Genomic DNA, 6,000 nt, shown 5'->3' with positions numbered 1-6,000 from the left:
CCACTTTAAATATAATATAAAGATACAAGTAGTTTAAAAATAAAAGGATGGAAAAAGATATACACCATTATAAAATTTTAAAAAGTTGTAATAGTTACATTAATATCAGTGTATTTCAGAATGAAGAATATCAACATTGATGAAAAGAGCACTGTATTGTGATACAGGCATATACTCATAATGAATATATAGCAACCTTAAATGTTTACAAACTAATCAAATACCAGAGCTTCAAAAAACATAAAGCAAAACCAGATAAAAATGCAAGGAGAATTGACAAATCCACAACTACAGGCAAAGATTTCAACATTCCTCTCTCAGTAGTTGATAGAACAAGTAGAAAGCCAAAAAGGATATAGAATAATTGAAAATTCTATCAACCAACTTGATTGAGTGACACTCTAGAACACACCATGCAACAACAGCAGAATATATATTCTTTTCAAGGGCACATGTAATATATACCAAGATATTCTTTCATAAACAAATCTCAATAAATTTAAAAGGAATCAAATTCTACAGACTCTCCCAGATAATTGAAGAGACTGCTAACTTATTCTCTGAGGCCAGCATTACTCTAGTACCAAAACCTGACAAAAAACAAACAAAAGACCTATAAGAAGGCTAAAGACCAGTGTCCCTCCTGATCACTGATGTGAAAATTTTAAATAAAATTTTAGTAAATAAAATTTAACAATATATAAAAAGTATAATATATCATGCTCAAAGTTAGTTTAATTCAATGTAATTTAGCAAGTTAACAGACTAAAAAAGAAAACCATAAGCTCATCTTGAAAGACACAGCAAAAACATTTAACAAATTCCAACATCTATTGCTGATAAAAACTATCAGCAAACTAGCAATAGAAGAGTTTCCTCAATCTGAAAATTCTACAGCTAACAAACACTGATAACTAATGGTAAGAAAAAAGAGGGTTTACTGCTAACAGAAGGAAAAAGATAAGGATATCTTAAAGCAGAATAAGAAATAAAAGTATCCAGATTGAAAAGCAAGAAATGTAAGTGACTTTATTCACATAAGACATTATTGTTTATGTTAGAAAATCCTATGAAGTACACAAAAAAGCAGCTAGAACTAATAAGTAAGCTTAGCAAGGGTACAGAATTTAAAAAATCAGTGTATTACTAAATCCTAGCAACTATCAATCAGAAATTGAAGCTGAAAAATAGAGACTTCCCTGGCAGTCCAGTGGTTAAGACTTCGCCTTCCAATGCAGGGGATGCGGGTTCGATCCCTGGTCGGGAGCTAAGAACCCGCATGCCTCGTGGCCAAAAAACCAAAAACATAACACAAAGCAATATTGTAATAAATTCAATAAAGACTTGAAAAATGGTCCACATCAAAAAAATCTTAAAAAAAAGAATCTGAAGCTAAAAAATACAATTTACAATAGCATCAAAAAATGAAATACAAAAAAAACACAATAGCATAAAAAATATGAAATACTTATAAATCTGTTTAAAGATGAGGACTGTATACTGAAAACTATATAGCATTGCTCAGAGAAAGGAAGGAATACGTAAGTAGAGAGATACAGTGTTTATGAGTCAAGAGAATCAAAATTTTTAGGGTGTCAACTCTTCCCAAGTTGATTTATTGTTTATGACTAGAGTTTATTGAGTCCCTGTCGTAATCTCAAATGTTTTCACTTTTGGTATGCACTTTAAATTGTCTAAGGTGATAAAATCCATAAACTCCCTCAAGAAGTGTGAAGGAAGGAAGGATCCTGGAAGCTAGTCTGGAAATCCAACATCTAAAAAATATAATATTGTTTGAAGAAGGGGAGTCTTCACACTAGAAACGGATTTTGTGGCAGTCAGGTTTAGATGGATCAAACATGCTGTCTTTAGAACATCTCTTCTGCCCTAAGCTTTTCCACCAAAACTCTCTCCCACTCTTTCAGAATCACTTGGAGTTTGAAAACCATTGCATAATATAGAAGGCATGTCATTTTCAAGCTTTGTTTGAATATTTATTCCAAGGCCATAGAATATGAAGTAAATGGAGAAAGCTATCTGTTTGTCATTTCTTTATGTAGGAGCGCTATAAGAGGCCACTATTCTTAGAGGCTCTAACAAACACAGTCTCTGACTCTTCTGAAGAGTCCAAGCATATCTGCATCTCTTAAAAAAAGATACTGTGTCAAGAAAAAAAGTTGCACTAAATAAAAAAAGATAAGAATTAAGCATTAGAATAAATAAGAAAAATAATGGAAATGTCAGCCTTAACATGGATGCAAGAGCACACCACTCTTCTTTGAATGGAGAGGCTCTCTGACTTTTCTGGCATTTAGGTGATCTTCAGTACATACTTTTTACAGAATAATAACCACAAAGGCATAGAGTCTGATTCAGTGGCCCAGCCATAGACTTGCCACTGAAGAGAGGCCAAAGGGTAGGCTCAGCTCAGCAGGTGTGCAGAACTACATTTGTCCAGATTCATCCACAACCCTGCAAACAATGCTCCAGGGAGCCCTGACAATATGGGGTGGGAGGGGATTGAACTATCTAAAAATCCCTGAAGTGAAAACTAATAATGAGAGTAGTTTAATGGAGTTAGAGGCTCATTTGATACCAACATTCCACAGTATTCCAATAAGGTATTGAACTTGTTTTTTAGTATTGTATACAGTGTCTAAATTGTCCTATATTTTCTTTGTGTGCTGAATTCTGTAAAGTGAAAATGCATTTTTAAAAATGCACACTTTGTTCACTGTTTTACCTTCAGCGTGCTCTCTCAACCAAAGGGTAATTGGGTAAAAGTTAAATGATTCTTTGGGAATGTTTGTTTAGGTGTTATTACTAAGGGAAACCTTTTAAACTTAATAAAATTAGCTTACCTAAGGTTTCAATGAGATTCTGGCTAAGAGTCTTCTGAAGAAGGAGTTTGACCAAGCTTGGTGACTGTGTGTGAGCAATTACTTCTGGTGATGTGCTAAGGAATGATAAGAAAATAACAGTAATAAGAATAACCTAATATTGAGCTTTTATTATGGCCAGTCACTGCCCTAAGCGTTTTATGTGTATTAATTCATTTAATTCTCATAACCCTATGAAGATATTCTTGTGTCATCAGTGGTCCATTTTCAGATAAGAAACTGTAGCATGTAGAGGTCAAATTACATATCTGAGGAAGGTATGGTGAGTTGTGGAGCAAGCATTCAGTCCTGGAAGTCAGCCTCCAGATTCTATTCTCATAAGCAGTGCTCTAGACACAATGGTTTTGGTCTTCATTTGAGCTAGGCTGATTTGCTCTGTTCTGTGGCTCTAGGTTACATCAGTTATTTTTGCCATGAATTTATTAATATACTGACTCTTCTAGGTGAAGGATGTGAGCTTCAGGCTCCGTCTCTCTTGCACTTAACACGAAGCTCTGCAGTAGAGTTGGTTAATGGCAAGGAGTGTCTAATACAGGTGGGCCTGAGATACACTTTCCTCCCAGAGGATCCCAGAGAGGTGCAGAGGGCATCCCAGTTTCCCTACACCCTTGAAGTGGTGGGTCAGTGGGGCTTGTGGCTCCGTTCAAGAGATGTTGATTTTAGGCATGACATGAGAGGTACATGAGCCAGGGAGTATGAATAGATCTTGGAATCAGAAGTAAAAGATAAAACCGATAGGAATCATACATTTCAGAGGATTGTTCATCTCAGTGGAAGCCAACACGGACAATTGCTGATCACAAAGACCAGATGCATCTCACTCATCCAGTGCAAGTTTCATATGTAAGGTTCACAGAACTTAGATAAAAACCTCAAGAAGAAAGGAACAAGAGAGGGGATGTAAAAAACAAAAACCTAAGTTGACTAAGTTAAACTCTGAAATCAGAAAAAGCACTGAAATGACTAAATTGACTTCGATTTAAAGTGTGCCGCTGTTGTGAAAAGTGGAAGCTTGAGAGCTAAATTAGAATACTTTTCTTTGAACTTATTTTATGCTTTTTCAGTATTAATTCTAGTTTTTTTTTAACCCATATGTTTACCAATTTGGTTACTCACCATTTCTTGTCATGTCACACAACTTTTGTCTTGAATTGTTTTTCTCTTTCCTTTGTTACATATGTTAGACGTACCTTTATGAGCTTTGGTTATTGGTAAATTCTCTTAGTTTTTATTGGTTTGAAAACTCCTTAGTTTTCTTTCATTCTTGAAACATAGACTTTCTAGATGTACAATTTTAGGTTGATAGCTCTTTGTTTTAGCACTTGGAGATTCTTCACTGTTTCCAGTTGTTCTTGAGAAGGTAGCCTTAGTCTAATTATAGTTCCTTATATGTAATCTTTCTTCTCTCTCTCTCTTTATTACCTTTTCTTTCTTTTGAGTGTTCTACTATTTCACTCTCATGTAGGTGAGGGCAAATTTCCCTTTTAAAAATCCTGCTTTGGATTCATTATGCTTCCTGAAAATCTTGATTGGTTGTTTTCACTAATACTGGAAAATTGTTACCCATTGTACCTTCAATGATTGTGTCTCCCTCATTCATTTTACTATATACTCTTGGAATTCTGATTAAATATATGCTACATTTCTCATTCTAGCTTGCATTTTTCTTAACTTCTCCTTCAGAGTTCTATCTCTGTGTTGTATTCTAAATAATTTTTTAAATGTGTTTTCAAGTTCACACACTTTCTTCCAGTTTGTATAGTGCTATTTAAACTATTCATTAAGTTTTTAATTTAAATCATTATACTTTTTCTACTTAAAATTTCTATTTGACACCTTTCATATCTTTTTTTAAACACCTTTATTAGAGTATAATTGCTTTACAATGATGTGTTAGTTTCTGCTTTATAACAAAGTGAATCAGCTATATATATATATACATATATCCCCATATCTCCTCCTTCTTGCCTCTCCCTCCCACCCTCCCTATCCTTTTCATATCTTTCTGGTCACTTTTCAGGGTCTCTAGTTCCTCATTGTATTTGTTTTCTATTGTTGCCATAACAAACTACCACAATACTTATTATTATCTCAAAGCTCTGTAGATTAGCAGATTTGTCCAATACAAGTCTCACTGGACTAAAATCAAGGTGTCTGCAGGGTTGCATTCCTTACTGGAGGCTCTTGAGGACAATCTATTTCTAGGCTTATGTTGTTGGCTGAATTCAGTTCCATGCAGCTGTAGGACTGAGGCCTCTGTTTCCTTGCTGGGTTTCAACCAGGGTCATTCTCAGTTTCTAAAGGCTGCCTGCATTCTCTGGCTTGTGACCCTTTTCATCATCAAACCCAGCAACACTGGGGGGTCCAGTTCTCATGTTTCAAATCTCTCTGACTTCCCATTCTGTCTGATCTCACCCACCTGACTCTTCTGCCTTTCTCTTCTGCTTTTAAGAGCTCATATAATCACATAGGTTTATGAGTCTTCACTTTATATTCTTTATTTAATAATTAGAATATCTGTTGTCTTTGCACTTTGGATTTTATTTCTTCTGTTTATGTTGTCTCTTGCACAAAATGCTTTATGTCTTGGCAGAATTTATGGGTTTTGATTATAATCTTAGAAATTCTTTGAGCCCCAACTTAAGGAAAGTGTTCCTTTTTTTTGGCCAGGTAGTTGGGGATGTTATCAGCCTAGGACTGTTTTAAAATTACGTTTCAGATTGAGGTACCTACACACATTGCTATTGAGACTTTAGGCCCCTAACCTGGATGGTTATGAATTTTCAAAGGAGATTTTACCCCTCCACCAAGTGCATAGGCCAAAACATGAAAATTCCCTTGATGTTTCCCTCCACAAGGTGGGTTTTTTGTGTGTTTTTTTTCTCATTTTCACTGAGAGTATAGCCCTTGGAGATCCTAACTCTATGTAATTTTCCATTCAACCCCTAACTTGCTTGGGTCCTAGCTTGGTCTCCCATCCCTCGTACCCTGTGTACTTATTAAAAGAAAATTTCAATATCTCTAGGGACTAGCAGTTTCTATCTTCAGTCCTTGCTTAAGTCTCTGGACATTTGCTGGTCCTTCTATATATTTCTCTTCT

Source organism: Grampus griseus (genome assembly GCF_964374135.1).
Source record: "Grampus griseus genome assembly, chromosome: 9".
Taxonomy (NCBI): domain Eukaryota; kingdom Metazoa; phylum Chordata; class Mammalia; order Artiodactyla; family Delphinidae; genus Grampus; species Grampus griseus.
The sequence above is the reverse complement of the archived record's forward strand: the minus strand, read 5'-3'. Positions refer to the sequence as shown.